This window comes from Triturus cristatus, chromosome 6 (assembly GCF_964204655.1).
Source record: "Triturus cristatus chromosome 6, aTriCri1.1, whole genome shotgun sequence".
Classification (NCBI taxonomy): Eukaryota; Metazoa; Chordata; class Amphibia; order Caudata; family Salamandridae; genus Triturus; species Triturus cristatus.
In genome coordinates, this window is record NC_140589.1 from 8,808,903 (window position 1) to 8,835,050 (window position 26,148).

Here is a 26,148-nt window from a genome sequence, read left to right on the forward strand (position 1 = left end):
GTAGGGCTCAACGACGAGCCCTGGGGGACCCCGCACTGGAGGGCAAAGGGGGGAGACTTCTCATTTCCTTCCCAGACTTCAAATGACCGTCCTCCTAGAAAGGAGGCAAGCCATCCCAGAGCCATCCCTGTGACACCCAGCCCTTCCAGCCGCTGGAGTAGTACCTGATGATTAACGGTATCAAAAGCCGCACTCAGGTCCAGGAGGATCACTGCCACTGACCCTCCTGAATCCAGAATGCATCTGGCTTCCTCCACCATGGCCAGAAGGGCGGTGTCTGTGCCCTGTCCAGGACGGAATCCCGTCTGGGAATCCCGTAACCGGCCATTGGCCTGCAAGAAATTCGAGAGTTGGTAGTTGACCAGTCTTTCAGCCACCTTGCTCACCCCTGGTAGCAGGGAGATTGGCCTAAAATTGAGACAGAATCTGATGAAAGTGAAAATGAGATACATGAAGGACGAGTTCTGAGAAAAAGAACTTGGATTGGGGAAAGAAACAATAAAGAAGGAAGACAAAAGAGAAATTCTAAAGGAGATCTTTGGCCCAACAAGATAAAGAGACTGAGGTATAGACTGACACGAGTTAACTCTTCGAAAGCTGAACAAGTGAACGAAGTGTCAAGTCAGAATCCAACAAAGGAAGTAGAAACAAAGTTATCTGAAGGAACTAAAAGAATCAGAAAACCAAACCAGAAGTATAAGTCACCAGAATGGACGTATGTGGCACTGCCTGAACAAGGAGAAGAGGCAGACAGTCAAAGGAGTCCAGAGGAGGCTTTGCTGAAAGTGGTTGATGAAGAAGAAGCTGTGGGAATCCTGAGAGTTATCTTGTCCGACATTGGAGAAGAGACAGATGTTCAGGACCTAATACAGTTTGATGATGATGAAGAAACAGTGAAAAGTGATGAAAATCCAAATTGAATAGATCCAAAAGAAGAAAGTGAAGAAGTAAAATTAAGAACTGATAGATTGTAATAATCTGGTGGGTACTAGCTGCCCTGAAGAGTTCGGTAGTGGAGTAGAAGAGGCTAAGTCAAAAGACACGGTCAAATTAACAAGATGGCTAACACTGAGAATAATCAAAGTAGATGTATCTTCTTGAAAAGATGGTGCAAAATGTGCTGCTGCTGTACAGGATTGTTAATGCTGCTTTGGAGCGTGCTTGCTCTACTGATCTCTTTTAGATTAACAATAGACACTTTAGAAGGACATACTGAGAACAGGACTAATATAGGGAAGAGTACACAGATGATAGTTCCAACTAGAACTAGTAATGTACATATTCATAAGGATAGGTCAATCAATGATTTTTCTAGCAATGTTTTTTCAAAATTGCTGTATGAATACGTAAAGACAATGGATGTAAGGGATGGCTATGTCTGTATGCAATTACCTGCTTCTGTTTCGGAAGGAGTGACTTATCATCATCTTCCGGCTACGTATGGAATTTCATGTAGTGTATTGATTAGTATATTTTATCAATTAGGGAAATTAGATTATAATATGTCTAACATAGATAATATTCTTGGCAAATGCCTATGAATAAGGAACTGAATCCTGCTAAAGAAGCTAACACTTTAGGTGAGATTTTTATAGAAACTACAGAATTAACATTAGAATATGTTTTCAAAAACAATTTAACTTGCAGTTTGAAAGGAGAAGAGAAGAATTTTCTAGACATGGTTGAGAGAAGAAGGTTGAACATGCACAAGAAAGCAGAAGGACATAAAATGAGTGAAACAATGTGGGACACTGAGAAAGAAAAGGAATTGAAAGATGGAGCCAGTCCAACTATGGCTATAGATGCACCACAGAAAGGCAAATTGTGCATTACCAGAAAGAGATCCCAGTATGATTATTATTTCAAAGGGACTAGTGAGTGCCATGATACATACTTTATTGCAACCGGATGGGGTTTTAGAGGAGGAGAAGATCCCGTGTTTCCGGGAGTGTATTATATTTGTGGGAACAAGGCTTATTACCGTTTGCCTGACCATTGGTTTGGCACGTGCTATGTTGGCCTGGTCTTTCCAAAGATTTTTCACATGGATAGAGTAGACAATGCTGAACAAACTAATCCATTAACACGCTATAGAAGAGAAACATGGACAGAAATTGTAGGAGATATTTTTGGAGCTTTGATAGCAGCAGTGGGAATTTCTTTGAATGCCTTTGGCATTCGGAAGCTGTCAACAGTAGTGGATCGCTTGTCAGCAAGCACCGCTGGAGGCTTTCTTTTGGTAAATACTGAAATGGTTGCTTGACGCGCAATGGCGATGCAAAATAGACTTGCCCTTGACATTCTATTGGCAAAGGAGGGTGGAGTCTGTGGAATGCTGAAGGTTCAACATTGTTGCACTTACATTCCTGATGAAAGCAAAGATCTAAAAGTCTATATAAAAAATATTACTGATTTGCATGAAGAATTAGTACCACTGGAAGCTGAAAGTATCTGGACTAAAATGGCTAATAAAATGATTGCTATTAAGAACTTTGTAGCTAAAATAGGTAGTACCATTTTTGGTAAAATATTATTTCCATTAACATGTGTAATTGGTGCATTATTGATTCTAAGACTAGGGTGTATGTGTTGTAGATATAGAAGAAATAAAAAGAAAATAACAAAAGAAAATGTTAAAAAGAGACAAAAGAAACCAGAAAGAGATCTACAAGAAATAGAATTAGAAGAGCTAAGAGAAAGCATGTATATAGAAACTAAAAAGAAGGATGAGATGGAGACAATGGTTTAAAACAAAGAAGAAAACATTTTGAATTTCTTCAAAAAGGGGAAACTAAATTGATTTTTGGGGTTTTGATTTTTGTGGTGATAAGATATCACCAAAGGGGGGATTGATGGAGCAGGGTTTTTACTTTAAAACCAAATACCTGTTTCGTTTTCGCATGTTATAATTAAAAGTACTACTGATTAATTAATAACTATTAAAATGTATCGTGATAAGTCTAATCAACCTTATTAACAGAAGAATTACACGTGGGAATGCTATTGCATGGCTAAAATAATAAGTGAACTAAGTTGGTGAGCAAACTGACAGAAATAGATGTTGCTTTGTGATGTTATTGTGTTTTGCGCTTATACTTAATATGCATTAATGGCTTTTAATGTCGCAAATGGCTAGATTAGTACATACACATAAGGGTATAAGTAGGGGAATAACACTGTATAATCATTTTCCGTGCAGTAATTATGTTTTGTGTTTTCTTCGATTAAGTTGACCATTGTGGCCTGCCATAAAATGGCCACCACCCGCAGCCTGCATTTGAGTTGATGGAAAATTTTACAAGAAGGCTTCGCGCTGCTTGTGACCTTGCCTGCGTGGTGAACCGAAAAGCCATGACCATGACGACAAATCTGGGGCGGATGCCAGAAAAGCCCCTGAACATGAGATGTTGCCAAATCGAATACTGACTTTATGAACTCATAATGATCCTATAAATGGGATACAATTTATCCAAAAGAGACATCCGTAGAAGTAACAAATTAGTTATGGAATCTTTATTTCTATTCATTTTTGAGACAATCAATACGTGTGAACTTTCTTTGGTGTATCAAGACGACATTATTTCCGCTGTTCATCCGTTTTTAATATCATGTTTGTAACATTTGGAATGAAACTTTTAGTATAAATATTAGTAGACTAGAAAGGTCTAGTGCGACTTCTTCCCGAACTGATGATCAGAGGTCCCGATGCTGACGGAGAGAACGGTGACTCTACATGACGGATAGAAACTCTATTTTGCTGAGGACCGGTTCTGACTTAGGATTCTGAATTTAGCCAGAATAGGTAAATATGAGAGAAATTAACTTGCATTTTAATTGGCTTTTCATATAAATTTAGATAAACATGTATTCTGTTCAAATCACTGTGTCGGGTGGTTATTTTATTGTCATATTTTATTGAATATAGAGAATATTATGATGTCAGTCAGTCAGTCAAAAAGCTTTATTTCGATAAAAATTATCATAAAAGCATGTACAAAAGAATCATAGTAAAAATAGAAGTTCATTAGGGAACGTATTTTACAAGAGATCATGATATAGCTTAATGACTGGTTGTAAAAAACATTATAAGAATACAATTTAAAAAATAGAAATAGGATAAAAAAATACAGTTTTTTGTTAAAAAACACAAATATAAAAACAGTTCAGTAACTCAACTGATACAGCTATTGGATTTATTTCTGATAATCCAGGACCAGGCCAGAAATTTAGCCACGGCACAGACTAGCACCAAACTTGTGTCAGTACGAAGAATGCGTAGAGCAACACGATAGTTCGAAATGCCCAGGAGTCGGCAAGCAGGAGCTAGCCATCTTTTTCTCGGATTACTGTACGCCGGGCATTCGAACATTATATGGGCTATACTTTCTACTTTTTCGGGGCATGTTATGCAAGTGGCAGGAGTCTGATATGGAGGCTTCCATTTACTAGTAAATTCACGGGTAGGGAGGATCTCGAGTCTGAATTGAAAATACAGTGATCTGTCTCTAGGTTTTTGGATAAACTCGAGGAAAGGCTCAAAATTAACTGTCTGCTTAAAGGTAAAATAGTCTTCAGTTAATCTACCATGACTTGAGCTACCAAGATCCCTGTTGTCAATCCAGGCCCAATATGCTTTTTTGAGATCCATCTTACTAATCGAGACTCCATGCTCCCAAAGATCGGTTAAGCCAAGCTGGATAAAAGATTTTTTAATATTACGAAGCCAGCTTATTTTTTGGGAGCCAGCTGTGTTCATAATTTCTCTCAGACCCTCTGTGTATTTGGCTAGCTCCGGGGTTCGCCAAAGACGAACCCAAAATAGCAGGGGACGTAGCCTAATGATGTTGGTTTTTCACTAGATTTAAAAGCAACTAGTTGATGCCATTGACCTCAAGGTATATGCAGATCAGTTAGGTACAGGAACGTGGTTTTCCCCTTATACATGGCACGGAGAGAGTGGTAGGATGAATGTTGGTGTAATGGGCCCCACCAGCGTGTGATGTGTGTGTGTGCGTGTGACTGCGAAATCACTCCGTCCGTGGAAGTAGAGGGGATTCGGAAGCTCTGATCTGCACCAACATCATAGGTAACATCAGATACTGTCGAGCTTTGCTGACTGGATAAAATACGTAATGTATTCAAATCTTCCCCTGTGCGGGCAGTTGATGAGTGAGGTAAGTTCGGCGGTGCAGAGATCGGATTAGATGGATCACTGATGTTATCCTGTATACCTTTAAGTTTAAAGAATTTTTTCAATTTTAACTTCCTAGAGAAAAGGTATAAATCAATCCGAGTCTGTGTATATTCACATCTTTTAGCTGGACAAAAAGTCAGTCCTTTTTTGAGTACTGATTGTTGATCTTCCGTGAGTTTGTTCGGAGTCAGATTGACGATAGTTAAGTCATCATTTGCTCCTACTTTTTGGACCCCCTCTTGCTGCGAGTTTGCCATGCGATTCCTTGACCTAGATCTTGACTTTGTGCGGCCACCCCGTCTTGGTTTCCGGCCGCATTTCGTCTTCTTGTCGTTTGGAATCTGCCGCGTCCCCCTCTTTGTCGCGCGTTTCGCATCAGATGGAACTCTTCTAAAAAACGGCTTTGTATAGAGGAGGACATGAGAATTTCACCAGCGTCATCTCCTGATTGTTCTGCATCCGTGCTCACATTGGATTCAGAAGTATCACGGGTTTCTTGATCTTGAGAAACAGTACTCTTTAGTGCTCTTCTTGGTCCGTCGAATCTGCGTGCAAAAGTAAGTATTCTTCCTTGTGCATAGTCTCTTGCATCTCTGTTGAATTTTCTATGCTTGCGTGTCTTGATTTTTTCCTGATAGCTAATTAACCGGTCCTTCATAGCTTGTCTTAATTCTTCTTTTGTTTTCGTGTCTGGATTAGTCGCAATAATGGCCTCTAGCTCCTCAATTTCTTTGAGACATTTGTCGCGGTCGCTCCACGCGAATTTAATCAAGATTTTCAACATGCCCACTGAGGACTCTGTCGTATGTGCTGCCCATTCCTCCAAAAGCGCTGGGTCAGGGTTCTCATACGAGGGGATTGTGTAAATCCGTAGATGTATATATATATATACACATATGAAAACTCAGATGCGGAGCTGTTAAAAGTCTGGTCTGAGCATACAACAGAGTCATCGAAAGGGATAGTCAGAATCCTGATTAAATACGCTTGGAGTGACCAGATCAAATTGTTAGAGGAAATTAAGAAACTAGATGATATGATTAGCAAGGACAAAGACTTAAAACAGAGTGAAGATTTAAAAACAACAATGATAAAGAGGCTCAAAGAATATGAGAATGGGATACGCAAGCGTAAACAAACGAAGTTTCAGCGGGATGAGCAGGACTACCTTACAGGCTGCGTCCTAACATTTGCCTGCAAGTATGATATCCCTAGAAAAAATCTCACACAACAACAGTGCAGAGGGAGAGCGAATAACAAAGACACTTCAGAGTCAGAGGTGGAAGTCTCAGAGGGAGAACAAGGGATTGCGGAGGACGACCATTCAGCTACTAGGTCCATTTATTTTCAGGAATTTCAGTTAATTCGCAAGAACCACCAGAGACTCCTTCACCGGCCCGACAACCATCAAAAAGAAACAAAAAACGAGAAGGGGTAGCGAAAGCAGTCAAAGAGGCACCATCTCCCAGAGTCACCAGGAGCAAGGGCAAGCCAGGCAGATGGTAGCAACGAAAACAGTTATCAACCTTTAAAATCGAGTAGAAATACTGGTACTACAACTAGGATTGACTTTCTGCTCCACCGCGGATTATGACTTTGTGGAAAGCAGAGTGGATCTGTTTAAATACACTGGAAAACTGAAACTACAGAAAATACATTTGTTATGTCCTCAAAAAACCTCAAATCAAGTGACTGTCTCAACTAATGACAGGGACCTACTTATCTCCTCTGATTTAGATACTCTTTTCACTTTACAATTACTAGAAACATTCAAATCAGACACGGATTCTTTTCCACAGCCAGTGGATGGCAATGCTTCACGGATAGCGGGGATCACACAGACTGGTGGTAAAAGTGGTTTAAAGAGAAAGTCTAGGAAAACACCGCGGGCGATGTTTGATGCAATCGATGTCTCCAGCGATGCTATTGTCACTGATCTAAAAAAACCGAGGAATGAAAAATCACTTAAAAGTAATACAAGTTATAACATCCCAATTGAACAATGGCAGGCTATTCATTCTCTTAGGAATGATGATTCTATCATAATAAAGCCCTCAGAAAAGGGCGGCAACATTGTTGTTTTTTCAAAAGAACACTATGTTACTGAAGCCTTAATCCAGCTGAGGGATACAGATTGCTATTTACCAACTACTAGAAATGTGTATGCTGACTGCATAAAGACTTTCCACCAACTACTGATGACATGGAAAGGGGAGGGCCTGATTGACACAGATGATTCTAATTTTTTATTCTGTGAATACCCTGTAGTCCCCGCGTTTTATCACCTCCCTAAAATTCACAAAAATGCCAGTAGACCACCAGGGCGACCCATTATCAACAGTTTATTGGAGAATTGCTCTACCTACATAGATGTTTTCTTGGCACCATGGGTCAGAGATCTTATTTCCTACATAAAAGACACTGGCGATTTTTTAAGAATGATTTAGGGCGTCGTTTGGGAGGAGGACATGCTCCTCATCACACTAGACATCACCAGCCTCTACACATGTATTAAACATAGGGATGGTATAGAGGCTGTTAAGTGGTTCCTCAACAAATGACCCATCATGTATGTTAAGCATAATGAGATGCTTTTGACCATGCTCACTTTTTGCCTAAAAAATAATATTTTTATTTTTTTAGGGCAATTATACAAACAACAGCAGGGGATAGCGATGGGCACGTGCTTCGTCCCCAGCTATGCAAATCTTTTTGTTGGCTATTGGGAGAAGCACATGGCCTGGTGGGATTCACCGGCATGATGGTTGGATCACATTGTATTGTGGGCCTGCTACATTGATGATTTATTCATCGTGTGTAAGGGCACCCGTGCTGCTGCTGAGGAATACGTTGCCTCCCTGAACAGTAACAACTTTAATTTAAAATTCAGTGGTCAAATTAGCAACACCAGTGTCTGTTATCTTGATGTGGAAGTCTATATTGATAATTCCAAGATCGCAACTCGCCAATACAGAAAACCGACGGCGGGTAATGCCCTGCTCCACGCCAGTAGTGCCCACCCTAGGAGTATGGTTAATAACATCCTCTACAGAGAACTCCTCCATTTAAAAAGAAACTGTACAACCCCAGAAGAATATGAGAAGGCCAGAGAGGAGGTTCTCGAAAGGTTTAGACACAGAGGTTACTCCCCAGATATTTTACAACAGGCTTCAAATAGAACTGAGAAAATAGACAGATTGCAACTATTGATCCTACAGTCACCCTGTGAGAATGATCGCACGCTATAATGTGAAATCTCCCGAAGTAGTGCAAATTTTAAAAGAAACTGGCACATCCTTCGAACAGATACCATTTTAAAGAAAGTAATTCCTGAATATCCTTTGATCACATATAGACGTGGCAAATCAATAGGTGATCATCTTGTACACTTCCACTTCCATCCATCGATACCACAAACGACCATGCTAAAAGGATTCTTTCCATGCCTTAACTGTAAGGCATGTAAACTAAGCCAGAAAGTATTGGAATATGGAACTCTGGAAATGGGGGTGGGTAATAAAAAAATCAGAACGATCAATCGGTTGCTAAATTGCAACTCAGAATACATTGTATATGTATTAGAATGCCCCTGTCCTAAAAGATACGTGGGCAGTACCATCCACCGTGCAAAGAAACGGATATTGGAACATATGCGTGCCATCACAGGTAAAGATCAGACCTATTCGGTGGCCCGTCATTTCGAACTTATGCACAAAAGTGATCCAAAATAGCTTACATTCTTCTGTATTGATCAGGTAGCCAAGAGTGAAAGAGGAGGGGACAGGACAAGAGCATTGAGGGCTTTAGAATCCAAACATATAATAGACCTCCAAACCAGGGTTCCCCTAGGCCTCAATATTGACGAGGAGCTATAGGCTCACTTGGACTAAATTGAAGATTTTCTGATAAGTTTCCTTCTTTCTGTTACTACTCCCCTCCCTTGCCCATCCTTTCCCCTTAGCTCCATGTATGCATTTCTTTTATAAACATTAATGGAATGATCAACTGTAAATTCTTAATCCCTGATATGTATAAATGAATTATTTTTAGGCCTTTATCACGCATACGATTTGGTTGGTATTAGAAATGGGGGTCTCTAGTTGGCAATGGTTTACACCTTTGTCCAAATAGGGACCCTTGCTTCTAGTCAGGACAAGGGAGTTACACTCCTGGATAACCCCTGCTCACCCTGTGGTAACGTAGCACGAGCAGACTGGCTTATCTCAGAGGCAGTGTGTAAAGCATTTGTGAATATACACAGTAACACAGTTAACACTACAGATGGACACCACGCAGGTTGTATGAAAAATAAAATATTTTTATATAGATTTATCACAAGACCAACGACAAAAATTGCACATACACAAATCTTCTTCTTTAGTAAAATCCTTATGAAAACAAACTTGCAGGTTTCTGTATTCCTTGGGCACAATGAACAAATGTCCCAGACGTGTGGGGCCAGTAATGTGAGCAACAATGACTTTATCAGGAATATGGCACTCCGTGAGTCAAGGTTATGCTTATGATAGAGCTGTGTAAACACCAACGCACGAGCCCAAGCCCTCAGATACGGTCTATCGGTGCGCTGTGAATTTGGTCCCCAAGGAGGGAAGAAACCAAAGGCCAGCAAGAGGGACAGGCCGTGGTGCTTGCTTTAGCGGAATACTGGCACGATCCTAGGCTGACCCGCAGTTAAAATAAGTGTTCACCTCAATCTCTGCGCATACAAGCTCCCCCTCGGCAGACGCGCCAACTTCCAACCCGCTTAGGAAATGCGAAGCGGCAAAGCGGGTGGAAGTTCTTTACCTGGGGAACTGTGCTGGTCCTGCGGCCCCCGCCAGGGCAATCAGTAGACGGGATTTCTCCTCCCTCCACTGCACCTCGCGGAGGGGTCGGGACAGCCTTTCCGATTTTCCATGCAGGTCATCTTCGGTTGTCGGTGTCCTGCTGGGCGGGGTGTAACGCTCCTGGCGCACCCTCGCAGAGGCGTCCTCGGTCACCAGGCAACAGCATACCTTCCTTTGTGACGCGGTCTTCCTCTTACTGGAACTCGGGCCGGAGCGGTAATCAGCAATTATTAATCAGAGCCCACTCGCTGCAGACCTCATGGCAACCAACAGCTGTGCGCCGACACGCGCACCGAACCAGAGGGGCAATAAGTGATCAGAGCCCACTCTGCAGCGGGGGACACAGGCAGTGCTGTTGCCCACAGGCCTGCGGCGGTGAAACTCAGTTGGCACTACAGACCTCACGGCAGCCAACAGCTGTGCGCCGACACGCGCACCAGACTGGAGGGTCAATAATAATTAGAGCACACACTCTGCAGTCGGGCCAGCTTCACATAGGTTTGAAAGATGTTGCAAGGAAACTTTTGTAGCCCTGAGTTTCAAATAACAGGAGGCCAGCTCTCTTCAGGTCCTTGGAGATTCTTCTTCAAGCAGTATGAAAGTACACAAAAAGTTCCTTTCCCCTCTCCTTAGCAATCAGTAACCACTGCAGGCCCACCCCATAAAATGGCACACTGGCTCAGGGCAGTCTAGTTCCTTCAGCTTCTCTGGTTACTCTCCGCGACAGAGGTTCGTCTTGAAATTCCAGAAGTGATCTAAATTCTTGGGATCAGGGTCCCAATACTTATACCCCAAAATCCTTTGTTGTCTGAGGGCAGAGGGGCCTGTGCCCAATTTAACCCAGTTCTGTGCAGTCCTGGAGCACTTTGTTGACAAGGTTGCTCCTCTCCTTTGTCAGTGAGGGGGGTGTGCCATCAGACACACCGCAGGGGCCGGAGCCAGCATTGTAGAGGGAAGGCACAGCCCTATTCAGGTCCCAGGTGCAACTCCTCCCCATACTCTATATTCTATGTGGCTCAGGGGAGTGAAAGCAAAACTCCTCGCCCCTACTTCACCTGCAGACCCTCCTATTCAACCCACTGCTGACTCACCCTGCTCCTGTCACTCCAAAGCCAGACAGCTAATACTCAAAACAGCAGAGCACACCGGAAGGTTTAGGCAAGAAAATACCTACTTTCTAAAAGTAGTATTTTCAAACCCAGAATTTTAAAACCAACTTCACTAAAAGATGTATTTTATCATTCTGAATTTAGGCATACTAAATTTGTTTTTCTACCATGTTCCCTGGGTCAATTAGGATTATAAGATGTTATAACCAAACTGTCCATTCTGGCCTATAGGGAACAGGTAGCCTTGCAATAGTGAAAAACGAAAATGGCTGTAATACACTATTAGGACATGCCACACACACTAGGGCATGTCCTACCTTATACTTGCAATACACCCTGCCCTTGGGTCTACCATAGGGGTGACTAATATGCAGGAAAGGGAATATTTAGGGACTGGCAAGTGGGTGCACTTGCCAAGTTGGCATGGCAGTACCAGACTGCACACAGGCTCTGCAATGGCAGACCTGAGACACATTTTACAAGGCTGCTTCTGTGAGTGGCACAACCAGTGCTGCAAGCCCGCCAGCAGCATTTGGATTTACAAGCCCTGGGCACACTCAGTGCACTGTACTAGGATCTGACAAGTAAACCAATCAAGCCAAACAGGGAATCACTAATCCATACATCAATTTACAATAGAGAGAGCATATGCACTTTAGCACTGATCAGCAGTGGTAAAGTGCCCAGAGTCATAAAATAGAAAACAACAGGTAAATAAAATACAGGAGGAAGGCAAAAAGTTCAGGGATGACCCTGCAAAAAGGGCCAAGTCCATTCAGGGTGCAATTTTGTTTCAATCTCAGTACTTGGAGTGGCTTTGCCCACTCAGGGCATAATTGACCTAGTATGCCATTATAACTCTGTGGTATTTAAGCGGCAGAATTAATGTTCATTTAGGCTAGATAAAAAAGGTATTCAACCTGGCCTTTAGCTGCTATGACGAAATTTTGACTTATCTGATTGAAGTATCGCAAAACATCATGCGATTGTTCAATGAGATTTGAATTCTAGATTACTCCATCACGAAATATGTATATATATTTCTATTTTTTTATTTATTAACCAGTTGCAAATAGTTGTACATATCACTTTTGAGTACTGCTGAATTTATTTGAATTTGTCCTGACTCCGGAAGTTCTAAGGTGGCCGTCATGCACTCTGCATAATGCAGTGACTTTACGAGGCCTTCTTTGATTTTGATGTTTCTTTTTTATTCACGTAATTACGTAAAAATGTGTCGTTCACTTGGGGATACTGACATCGAAAAGGCAGATTGCCGAAACGCTTCTGTCAGTGCGGGGGGGTCTGTGCACCAATAAATAACCTTTGATGAGGACCTGCGGGTGCTCTCCTATTTACGCTGCTGCAAATCACTGTGCGTGTGGAATAACATATATATATATATATTTTTATTTTTTTATTTTTTTTACAATGCGGCTTGGATTCGGATCGCTCAGCAGCGGGTGCGAGTGTTGGGCCAAGCCAGCAGCCAAAATCAATTTTGAAGCAAATGACACTCGCACTCAGGAACCTTGATGAAATTTATTGTTAACAGAGTTCCCTTCTGTTACACCGACGCGTTTCAGCCCTGTCGGCCTTGTTCACGGTAGGTGATTGTACTTCCTGTTACATTTTAAAGCATTTCCTGTACAGAGTTGTGGGCCCCATAGGATTCTGGGAACTGAAGTTTTTCAAAGTATTGTCAAAATGAAATTAAATTTTAGGTAATCACCTAGTAACAGTGAAAAACGTATTCAATAGGTTTCTAACTAAACAGGCATTTGGACAGTTGTCAATGACAGTACAAATCAATAAACTAGTGTTAGTGACCAGTTTCAATGTTAGGGAGAATTGTTTCGCAATACTGATTGATAACAAAAAGTATATACGATAGCTGTCAGTAGCCTGATTACAAAGACATTTAAATGGTTGTGTATAACAGTTCAAATCAGTAAACTGGTATTAGTGACCAGTCTCAGTGTTTTAGAAAAGTGTTACAAAGTTGAAGATTGATCAAAGAATCTACAGAAGCTATTAGTAGCACTTTGCTCAGAAAGGGGGGGAGAGAGAACTGGAAGAATGGGTACGTATGCCAGAAGTCCTTATATTGCCGAGTTCTACTAGAGGTGTACATAAAGTTCCTCATCCGAGTTCATCCCTCTCGGGTATTTAGTTCGTAGTCGTATTATGTATTTCGATTCAAGTTGTCTTAGTTTCTTTTGCCGGTCACCCATCCTTTCATTGATTTCAATGGAGTCAATAGCAAAGAATGACATATTCATCCAATTTCCTTTCTGGCATGCCAGCATATGTTTCGCGGTAGCATAGGAGAGGTCTCTGTTTTTGACCGCTCTAACGTGCTCCAAAATGCGCTTTTTTAGCATGCAAATAGTACTTCCTACGTAGAGCATGCCGCAGTCACATTGGATTACATATATTACAAATTTTGTTGTACATGTTATTTTCTGTTTGATGTGAATGGTTTTGCCTTCTGGGTCTACGAGCGTTCTCATGTTTTTCCCAATTTTGCATGCTTTGCAATTATTGCATTTTCTGAAGCCTATTTGTTGTAGTGTAAGCCAGTTTGGTTCTGCAGTTTGGATAGTTTGGAAATGACTCTTTGTAGTAAGGTCTTTGATAGATTGGACCTTTTTGTATGCGATCGATGGTTGTGTTCCGATGATGTGCACTAGATCTTGGTCCTGTTGTAGTATTGACCAATACTTTTGGATGATTTGTCGGATTTTATACGATTCTTTGCTGTATGTGAGTACCAATTTCGGTGCTGTCTGACGTGCGATGGTATGTTGATTATTCGTTTCCGGGTGTTTCTTGACCAAAATATCTGTTCTGCTTTTTGTTTGTACTCGTTCCATGCATTTGTTGAGGTCTCTCATTCTGTAACCACGTTTTTGAAGTCTGCTGGTACACTCTAGAATTTGTTTGTTAGCATCTTCATCTTTTGAACAGTTTCTTTTCATGCGAATGAATTCGCCGTAAGGGATGCTTCTAAGTAAAGCCTTAGGGTGGAAGCTGTCTGCATGCAGGATGCTGTTGGTGGCTGTTTTCTTCCTAAATAAAGTTGTTTCAATTTGGTCATTTTCGATGTACACTGATATATCCAGGAAGTCAATTTTGTGACGGCTGGTGTTGCACGTGAATGAGAGTCCAATGTTGTTATTGTTAAGTGTATTGAAGTATGTCATAAAGTCTTCTTTATCTCCATTCCAAATTAAAAACAGATCGTCAATGTATCGAGACCACAAAACGATTTTATCTAGTGCTGTGTTGTTCTGTGGACCCCATGCTATTTCCTTCTCCCACCATCCCATTGTGAGGTTAGCGTAATTGGGCGAAAAGGAAATTCCCATGGCACAGCCACATAGTTGATGGTACAATTGATGATTGAAGAGAAATATATTATTCTTTAGACAGATTTCAATCATTGTCAATAACATGGCTGAGTGTTCCAGTTCATGTATGCTCTTTTGACGCAAAAAGTAGGCACAGGCATTCAGGCCAATAGTATGTTCTATGGATGTGTACAACGATACTACATCTATGGTTACCATAAGATAGTTGGGGTTCCACGATGTGTTAGCAAGAATCCGTAAAAGGTCACTTGTGTCTTGAATGTATGAAGACAAATTTCTTACCAGAGGTGCGAGATATCGGTCAATATACAAAGAGATGTTTTCATATATTGAATCACAGGAGGATACAATTGGTCTCCCTGGTGGTTTGATCAATGTTTTGTGTATTTTCGGCAGAAAATATATCGTGGGAATTGTTGGGTTTTCTTTTAGTAGAAATTTTTTCTCCTCAATATTGAGTAAGTTGTGTTCATGCCATTCATTAAGGTTTTTTTCAATCTCCTGAAGCATTTTAAAAATGGGATTGTTAGTGAGTTTAGCATATTTCTCAGTATCACTTAATTGGCGGTAGGCTTCTTCTAGATCACGGGTACTCATAGTACGGCCCGCGGGCCGTTGGCGGCCCGGCAAGCCTTCCTTGGCGGCCCGCGGACCTTGCAGACAGTGCCTGTGCCCTGTGCTTGTCAGCGAACACCGCCGGTTACAGCAGCGCGGAGCTGTGAGGCCGGGCGATTCTTTTAAAGGCCATTTACTTGTTAATGAGGCTTTGTTGTATTTCACCTCTTCTTAGCACCCCTGCATCTCCCCTCTCATTGAGTGGAGATGCAGGGGCGCTAAGAAGAGGTGAAATACAACAAAGTCTCATTAACAAGTGAATGGTCTTTAAAAGACCTGTGAAGTACTTGGGTGCGGCGGCCGTGTGCATTCCCTGGAAGCCGTCTCAGCGCGGGGTGAGGTGACAGAGGACAGCAGGGTGAGGTGATGGAGGGCAGCAGGGAGTGAGAGCAGGGGGTGAGGTGACAGCGGGAGGAAGACAGAGTGCAACAGAGGGAGGAAGAGGGAGGGAGAGAGAGGGAGAGGAGGAAGACAGGGAGAGGAGGAAGACAGGGAGAGGAGGAAGACAGGGAGAGGGGGGAAGACAGGGAGACAGAGAGGGAGACAGAGGGAGAGGGAGGGAGGGAGAAGGAGGGAGACGGAGGGAGAACGGAGGAGGGAGGGAGGGAGACAGAGTGAGAGATAGATAGATAGATAGATAGATAGATAGATAGATAGATAGATAGATAGATAGATAGATAGATAGATAGATAGATAGATAGATAGATAGATAGATAGATAGATAGATAGATAGAGAGGGCGGGAGACAGAGTGAGAGATAGATAGATAGATAGATAGATAGATAGATAGATAGATAGATAGATAGATAGATAGATAGATAGATAGATAGATAGATAGATAGATAGATAGGGCGGGAGACAGAGTGATAGATAGATAGATAGATAGATAGATAGATAGATAGATAGATAGATAGATAGATAGATAGATAGATAGATAGATAGATAGATAGATAGATAGATAGATAGATAGATAGATAGATAGATAGATAGATAGATAGATAGATAGATAGATAGATAGATAGATAGATAGATAGATAGAGAGACAGAGTGATAGAAAGATAGATAGATAGATAGATAGATAGATAGATAGATAGATAGATAGATAGATAGATAGATAGATAGATAGATAGATAGATAGATAGATAGATAGATAGATAGATAGATAGATAGATAGATAGATAGATAGATAGATAGATAGAGCGGGAGACAGAGTGATAGATAGATAGATAGATAGATAGATAGATAGATAGATAGATAGATAGATAGATAGATAGATAGATAGATAGATAGATAGATAGATAGATAGATAGATAGATAGATAGATAGATAGATAGATAGGGCGGGAGACAGAGTGATAGAAAGATAGATAGATAGATAGATAGATAGATAGATAGATAGATAGATAGATAGATAGATAGATAGATAGAGCGGGAGACAGAGTGATAGATAGATAGATAGATAGATAGATAGATAGATAGATAGATAGATAGATAGATAGATAGATAGATAGATAGATAGATAGATAGATAGATAGATAGATAGATAGATAGATAGATAGATAGATAGATAGATAGATAGATAGATAGATAGAGCGGGAGACAGAGTGATAGATAGATAGATAGATAGATAGATAGATAGATAGATAGATAGATAGATAGATAGATAGATAGATAGATAGATAGATAGATAGATAGATAGATAGATAGATAGATAGATAGATAGATAGATAGATAGATAGATAGATAGAGCGGGAGACAGAGTGATAGATAGATAGATAGATAGATAGATAGATAGATAGATAGATAGATAGATAGATAGATAGATAGATAGATAGATAGATAGATAGATAGATAGATAGATAGATAGATAGATAGATAGAGCGGGAGACAGAGTGATAGATAGATAGGGCGGGAGACAGAGAGATAGATAGATAGATAGATAGATAGATAGATAGATAGGGCGGGAGACAGAGAGATAGATAGATAGATAGATAGATAGATAGATAGATAGATAGATAGATAGATAGATAGATAGATAGATAGATAGATAGATAGATAGATAGATAGATAGATAGATAGATAGATAGATAGATAGATAGATAGATAGATAGATAGGGCGGGAGATAGATAGATAGATAGATAGATAGATAGATAGATAGATAGATAGATAGATAGATAGATAGATAGATAGATAGATAGATAGATAGATAGATAGATAGATAGATAGATAGATAGATAGATAGATAGATAGGTGTGCATACTGGGTCTGGTGGCTCAGTAGATGAAGGCGTCTGCTGCAGTGGCCTGTGTTCAACCTCATGGTCATAGTTTTTTTTTGCTCTAGCCCCGCCCCCTCCCCCACTGGCCCCGCCCCCACCGGTGCGGCCCTCAGCCAGAAACCACACTGTAAATTTGGCCCCCGAGAGAAAGTTTGTGAGTACCCATGTTTTGCTCTAGCCCCGCCCCCTCCCCCACTGGCCCCGCCCCCACCGGTGCGGCCCTCAGCCAGAAACCACACTGTAAATTTGGCCCCCGAGAGAAAGTTTGTGAGTACCCATGTTCTAGATAGTCCCTGGTATTGAGAATCACGATATTGCCGCCCTTATCAGCCGGGCCCACAACTCTGTACAGGAAATGCTTTAAAATGTAACAGGAAGTACAATCACCTACCGTGAACAAGGCCGACAGGGCTGAAACGCGTAGGTGTAACAGAAGGGAACTCTGTTAACAATAAATTTCATCAAGGTTCCTGAGTGCGAGTGTCATTTGCTTAAAAAAAAATATATATATATATATATATATATATATATATATATATATATATATATATATATATTACCTACTGGCGGTCGCCAGTAGGTAGTTATAGTTAGGACCCCTTTTCCATAGGAAATCCGCAACATTCTATTTTGAATAACTTTGGCGCCGGTCGACGAATCCTCGCGAATATTTCAAAATAGGTGGGGCGCTACGCTCCGCTCCTACCCTAAAAGTCTCGGGGGGATTCGTCAAGCGGGGGCTGAGATAAAAGGGGGGTCCCAAAACGCGTTTTTCCCATGCATTTTTCCATAGGACCTTTAGACAGGGCTACAGCCCGAACGGCTGAACAGATTTACTTGAAATTTGGCAGAGAGGTAGTCCTCAGGTCAAGGAAGTGCCTTTTGTAGGTTTGGTGTAAATCTGTTCAGTATTTCCTGAGAAAATAGCATTTAAAAGCATATATATATGTGGGCGGAGCCTAACCACACATCTCATCCTGAGATCTGATTGGCTGTCAGCACTTCATCCAAAAGTGTTGGCAGCCATCTTGGGACCAATATACATGATAGCACCTCATTAAAAAGCATTGCAGTTAATAGAAGGTTTTAAGACTTTAGTTACATTATAAATCATTTGTTGATGGTACCATACTCATTTTAGGAATTGTGGTATGTTCTAAGGTGATTTCACCATGTGAAAAAGCCTTCTGCTGGGATATCATGATTGAGAGAAAAATATTTTCTCATGCTTTTACCACAGAGGTTTGGAAGGTGATCTATAAGCTAAACTGAGAGCTTATTTTCTGTAAATTCACATTATCTTTCTCAGTCATGTGAGAATGAATTCTGACATTCTCAGTAAAACATGTACATCCAACAAGGGCAGAGACTGTCAGTTGATTCCTTTGTGTTCTACTGCAGCTTCCCAGAGTGTTCCAAAGAACTACTAGAGCGCTAACAGTCCTACTTATGATAAACGTATGGCACACCTGAAGCCATCTTGCTTGGATTAAAGTGGTTACTCTTAAAACATTTAATTTAAAAAGGAACAAAATGCGGGGGTTCATTTTTCCATAAAAAGTATGATTAGTGCTGCAGAAAGAAAAATTAGGGCACATTTTGAGTGACTTCTCAAATCCTCTTCTATTTCATTAAAAAATTCTGACATGCAGACTGAAACATGAACTTTCAATACCAGCAGCAGTTTTCCCTGGTGAGCAGTAGCTTTACTACAGTGATCTAATGAGCAAAAAGAGTGCTAACATTCTGAATTTATGGCAAATGTGTGACACATCTGAATGCCTTCTTGATGGAATCAAAGTAAAAAACTGAAAGTATTTCCTACTGAGGAGACTGCAGTAAATGAGGAAATTAGGAAACTTCATAACAAATAAGTCTCCCAAGATGGCCACCAGAGACAAAAGAGCCCAAATGTAGCCCAAATATCACCCAGATGTAGCCCAAGTATAGCCCAATGACAGAATGTCCCAGAATGTTCTTAAAAACAACTAGAGCGCTTACTGTCATCATTATGACAAAAGTATGGCACACCTGAAGCCATCTTGATTGGAATAAACTGGTAAGACTTAAAACATTTAATTTAAAAAGGAACACAATGAGGGGGTTCATTTTGCCATAGAAATTATCATTAATGCTGAAGAAAGAAAATGAGGGCACATTTTGAGTGACTTCTCAAATCCTCTTCTATTTCATTAAAAAATTCTGACATGCAGACTGAAACATGCACTTTTAATACCAGGAGCAGACTTCCATGGTGAACAGTAGTTTTACTACAGTGATCTAATGAGCAACTAGAGTGCTAACATTCAGAATTTATGGCAAATGTGTGACATATCTGAATACCTTCATGATGGAATCAACGTAAAAAACTGAAAGCATTTCCTACTGAGGAGACTGCAGTACATGAGGAAATTAGGAAACTTCATAACAAATAAATCTCCCAAGATGGCCACCGGAGACAAAAGAGCCCAAATGTAGCCCAAAATCACCCAGATGTAGCCCAAATATAGCCCAATGACAGAAGTGTGCAAAACACTTAGGTGCCAATTCCGATCCGGTAAAAAAATTCCCCGTCCGACTCGTATCCGGATTTTTTTCCGTCCGAATCGTCAAAGTAGCGTACAAACTGCCAAGTACGATTCGAACGGAAAAAAGTCCATACGAATCGCATTGGGAAGATTTCCCCACACGTCCTCGGGTCGGGAAAAGTCACCGACACGTCCCCGGGCGAGAAACCCACCGTGCGGAAAAATAAAGTCCGACTGCGCAAGTACGATCCCTCCCGTCCTCCCCATTTCACAACCGTACGCAAAAAACACCGTCCGAACCGAACTCCCATAGCAACCATGGAGACATGTGCCCGCATACGCGCCGAACACCCCACCACCCCCCGCCCGCGTATGTACGCCCCGAACCCCCACCCGTGTATGTACGGACCGAACCCCCACCCCAGCAGAGTATGTACGCCCCGAACCCCCACCCGTGTATGTACGCACCAAACACCCACCCGTGTATGTACGCCCCCGAACCCCCCCCAGCCGTGTATGTACGCACCGAACCACCAGCCGTGTATGTACGCCCCCGAACCCCCCCCAGCCGTGTATGTACGCACCGAACCACCAGCCGTGTATGTACGCACCAAACCCCCCCCAGCCGTGTATGTACGCACCGAACCACCAGCCGTGTATGTACGCCCCCGAACCCCCCCCCAGCCGTGTATGTACGCACCGAACCACCAGCCGTGTATGTACGCACCAAACACCCACCCGTGTATGTACGCCCCCGAACCCCCCCCAGCCGTGTATGTACGCACCGAACCACCAGCCGTGTATGTACGCCCCCGAACCCCCCCCAGCCGTGTATGTACGCACCGAACCACCACCCGTGTATGTACGCCCCCGAACCCCCCCCAGCCGTGTATGTACGCACCGAACCACCAGCCGTGTATGTACGCACCGAACCACCACCCGTGTATGTACGCACCAAACACCCACCCCAGCCGTGTATGTACGCACCAAACCCCCACCCCAGCCGTGTATGTACGCACCAAACCCCCACCCCAGCCGTGTATGTACGCACCTAACCACCAGCCGTGTATGTACGCCCCCGAACCCCCCCCCCCAGCCGTGTATGTACGCACCTAACCACCAGCCGTGTATGTACGCCCCCGAACCCCCCCCAGCCGTGTATGTACGCACCGAACCAACAGCCGTGTATGTACGCACCAAACCCCCACCCCAGCCGTGTATGTACGCACCGAACCACCAGCCGTGTATGTACGCACCAAACACCCACCCGTGTATGTACGCCCCCGAACCCCCCCCCCAGCCGTGAATGTACGCACCGAACCACCAGCCGTGTATGTACGCCCCCGAACCCCCCCCCCAGCCGTGTATGTACGCACCGAACCACCAGCCGTGTATGTACGCCCCCGAACCCCCCCCAGCCGTGTATGTACGCACCGAACCACCAGCCGTGTATGTACGCACCAAACACCCACCCGTGTATGTACGCCCCCGAACCCCCCCCCAGCCGTGTATGTACGCACCGAACCACCACCCGTGTATGTACGCCCCCGAACCCCCCCCAGCCGTGTATGTACGCACCGAACCACCAGCCGTGTATGTACGCACCAAACCCCCACCCCAGCCGTGTATGTACGCACCGAACCACCACCCGTGTATGTACGCCCCCGAACCCCCCCCAGCCGTGTATGTACGCACCGAACCACCACCCGTGTATGTACGCACCAAACACCCACCCCAGCCGTGTATGTACGCACCAAACCCCCACCCCAGCCGTGTATGTACGCACCAAACCCCCACCCCAGCCGTGTATGTACGCACCTAACCACCAGCCGTGTATGTACGCCCCCGAACCCCCCCCAGCCGTGTATGTACGCACCGAACCACCACCCGTGTATGTACGCACCAAACACCCACCCCAGCCGTGTATGTACGCACCGAACCACCACCCCACCAGGGAATGTACGGACCGCACCCCCACCAGTGCATGTACGGACCGTACTGACGCCAAAAAAACACGTACTGAACCCGGACAAACCATATTTACACAAGGAGAGTCAAGTAGAGTTTCCCCACACCACCAAACAGGCCCAACAACCCCACAAACATCACATACACTCACCTGCAACTGCCAAACTGCCAAACAGAGGCCCAAAACTCAATCACTCCTCATAACACACCCACACAAATTTCAAACACAGCCACACCCACAAATGGACCAATAAAAATGGACCACACACACAAACCATGAGCCTTTGCAACAGACCCACTGCTGCCAGAGCCCACAGACGACCCACACCACCATACTTGAACCTCACACTTGCATACCTTCACACAACCACCTACACAAACACCCCCTCATCACATTCACACACACACCTCCACTACCACACCCACACACCCACAGCCATCCACACCCACACCCCCACAACCACACCCCACGCCATGTCCACCACCAAGAATCCAAAGTTCACAAAGGAGGAGCTGGAGATCCTTGTCGACGAAATCCTCAGAGTCGAGCCACAGCTCTTTGGGACATTGGTCAGACAGACCAGCATATCCGAAAAAACCGCCATGTGGCAGAGGATCGTCGATTCTGTGAATGCTGTTGGGACAACCAGAAGGACCAGGCACGAGTGCCAATCCAGGTGGTACGATCTGCGGAGGACGGTCAAGAGGAAGATGACTGACAATCACAACCAGGGGAACATCACTGGAGGAGGGCCGCCCCCCAGACCGGTACAATACCATCCCTGGGAGGAGAAGGTGATGTCCACGCTGGCGGTGGAGGGACTACACGGACTGCCAGGACTCCCAGACCCTGGTGAGTACACAAACAACTCACCTCACATGGGGGGGATGCCATACACAATCAATCATGCATGCCACCCCCCCCCAAGCCACCACCGGACACAACAACACTCCACAAACACACACATGCCACTGGCGCCTCCATGCCCCATGCATCAATCAGGGCCATGCCAAGTCACAGGCCACACAAAACACCAACACAACACAGGATGTGGTCGATGCTGGGAGTGGGGGCAGCAAAACTAACATTGAGCAACTCACAAGCACACAACAATGCCCTCAGCCCATATGGCCCAGGGCACAGCCATACAAACTGTGTGTACCCACACAGTACTGTCTTGCCTGCAAATGATGGCTGCCATGCAGGATGCCATGGGTCTGAAGGCACAATTTGCACATAACAGCAGACAATGAAGATGCATCGCTCTGATAGAGTCTCAGCACACACCGCCACAGCAGCAGCCTACACTCAGACACACTGCCCAATGGGTGCCCGGAGAACAGGGACTAACTCACATGAACAAGCCAATGGCCATTCAAAGACCGGCTAACTGTGTGTGCCCAGGAAGCTGGCCTGAGGTGACAGAGAGTGACAAAGAGAGGGAGGGAGAGGGGGAATGAGAGGGAAGGAGACAGAGGGGGGACACAGGGAGACAGACAGAGGGAGGGAGTAGGGTGACAGAGGGAGACCGACAGAGGGAGGGAGGAGGGTGACAGAGGGAGGGAGGAAGGGAGACACAGGGAGACTAAATCACCCTTGGGTGGTGTGGCCATGTCCACTCGTCAGCCGGTGGACTGTGTGCATGCAGACCAGGTCTGGCAGTGCCTCAACCCCCCCTTCCGTAGATGAAGACCGGTCCATGTGTCAATCTGTGCACGAGTCCATCCGTGCTGCAGGCACAGACCTAACCACACACCCAGTATACCCACCCACCGTGTCGGTAAGAACCCTGTCACAAATGCTTCAGTCCCCTACCTGCAACATCAAATTGCCTTGCCAAAACACCATTTGGCCACGTACAGTGCAACACGTAAGGCGCCTCTGCATGGCTCGCTACGCCCGCACACCACACTGCTGACTGTGTACCCAAATAGATGCATCAACTAAGATTGTGTCTCACACATGCGTAAAGCCCTGACAGCTGTGGCCAAGGGACATAGCCATGCACAAGTGCACTGTGAGAGGAATGCAGGACAGATCCAACTACCCAGAGGAAGAGTGCCAAATCAGAAATGCATGCAACATGGATGCCACATGTGACACTGTTAACATTGTCTCTCTCACACACAGGTCAACGTCGACGAACACCCCCCAACACTGGGGGGGAAGTCACACAGGACCAGGCTCCGCGGGATGATGACCCCACCGCCAGCGATGACTCTCACCACTCCGTGGATGACCCAGACCAACCTGGCCCCTCTGGTGTCCAACCACCTGCAGCACCTGCGTCAGGTACAACTGTGCCAACCACCACCCCCATTCCTGCCACATCCCAGGAGACGTCCAGGAGCCCTGCCCGCACACGACCACCCAGCCAGTCTGCCCAGGAGGGACACGGTCCTCCGGGCACCCAGGAGGAGGCAGGCGGCAACGCAGATGCCATCCCTCAGGGGTCCCGGAGACCCGATGCACCCACAACGGCAGGCCAGGTGCACGTGGGCAGGGGTGGCGGGAGTGGAGGACGGCGGAGGCGCGAACCTGACCAGGCAGCTCAGGACCCGGTAGTGTCCCAGGTCAGCAACATCCTGGATACATACCGGCGTGACACCAGGGGCATGGACCAGATTGCGTCCACCCTCAATGACATCAAGGGGACCCTCCAGGAGATGAAGACCCTGCAGTCCCAGCAACATGCCTGTCAACTGCAACACCAAGGAAGGATGGAGGATAGACAGGCTGAGCTCGTGGCGGTGCAAACCCAAATGACCGGTGTACTCCGTCGGATTGCCGACAACATGGGCAACCCTCCCTGTGGCACCAGGCGAAGGCCATTACCAGACACAGGGAGGGATCAGGAGGAGGAGGATTCATCCGACGGAGCGTCACAGACATCGTCACGGACTGCTTCCGAGGGTCCCCGCAGGAAGGTGGGTCGTCCACGAAAAAGACTGTGAGAGTCAGCAGAACATCACCATCTCCCAGGTCACCTGGCCTGGCACCTGGCCCTCTGGCCCAATAGCAGCACATGACATTCTCTGCCACATGGACTTGCTGGTCACTGTCTGACCTATGTTGACGAAGACTGTGGCATGGACTCTGACATTTTGCTACGACAAGGATACCAACTCCCCCAGTGAACTTTGGATTCTACACTCCCGCTGTGCACCTCTTGTCATCCCCACAAACCCGTACCCCACCACAAATAAATTAATCACACTTACAAGATGATGCCGTGATTCTACATTATTACAATACATGTGTGTGTCGTACAGTCAAAGCATGCCTGATCTCAGAATTAACTCCAACCATCCAAACCGTGGGGTCGCAGTCTTGCCCAGGACACACATGGGTCCCAATGTCTCATCTGATACAGACATGGAGTACCAAACTCACCTGTGCTGGGCCCAACCAGCTGAGTGGTTCCCGCACAACTGTGGCTACAGACACATTCAGGGGAGCAACAGTCATGCGCAGAGGTCAGGGATCATGTTGAGTGACCTGGCTTGCCGCTCCCAGGTATGTCTAGACATGTGTCCCTACAATGTGCAGCATGCTTGCGTCAGGCGGATGTTGAGAATGGTGGCTAGGCCAAGGTTGGATGCATGGAGATGCCAGAATGCAGTTTAGGATCACTGTGCCACATGGTTGTGTTGGGGTTGTGGGCTGCATCATGAGTGTGGGCGTGGATCTAGAAGGTCATCCTGCAGCTGGCTGTGAAACATTCCCCCCATCCCGTTAGGACGTTGATGTGGCCTGGTTGCCCGACGCAGTAGCAGAGCTGTGCAGATGCACTCCGGATATGGACAAGTACCATGGGAGTCGTGAGGCACATGTCCGTAGACTGCAGGGTAGGATTCGACACGGATGTTGTAGTTGCCCTGGGGGATGGTCTCTCTTGCCTTGAGGTGGATGGAACTGTGCATCTTGTGCATAATACAGTTCCCACTCCCTGACAAACCCCTAGCATCTTGTCACTCTACACATAGACACATATGCACCACCTATGAAAACTATGCCAGACCTGCGGCACGCACAGTGGCAACAGGGCACCATTGACAGGGAAGAGGCACCTTGGAGACAGAGGGACAAATTTATTAGTCATGTGTGTTGGAATGACAATGATACTCTGTCAACACATACACAGGTCATGTGGATGTACATGTGGGAGCAACACTGGCACCCCCCATTGCAACACAGATGCTGGCATCCCATTGACCTGGCACACAAGTGACGGA

General features: G+C 44.8%; 1 long non-coding RNA gene across 1 annotated transcript in view; it reads left to right on the plus strand.

Annotated features, from left to right (window-relative positions):
- Positions 1-3,798, plus strand: part of LOC146813630 (uncharacterized) — a 37,675-nt gene extending 33,877 nt beyond the window's left edge. The window contains exon 3 of the long non-coding RNA XR_014962881.1: positions 3,230-3,798. This is a non-coding gene — a long non-coding RNA (uncharacterized LOC146813630). The remainder of the gene's footprint in view (positions 1-3,229) is intronic.
- Positions 3,799-26,148: the final 22,350 nt, after the last annotated feature.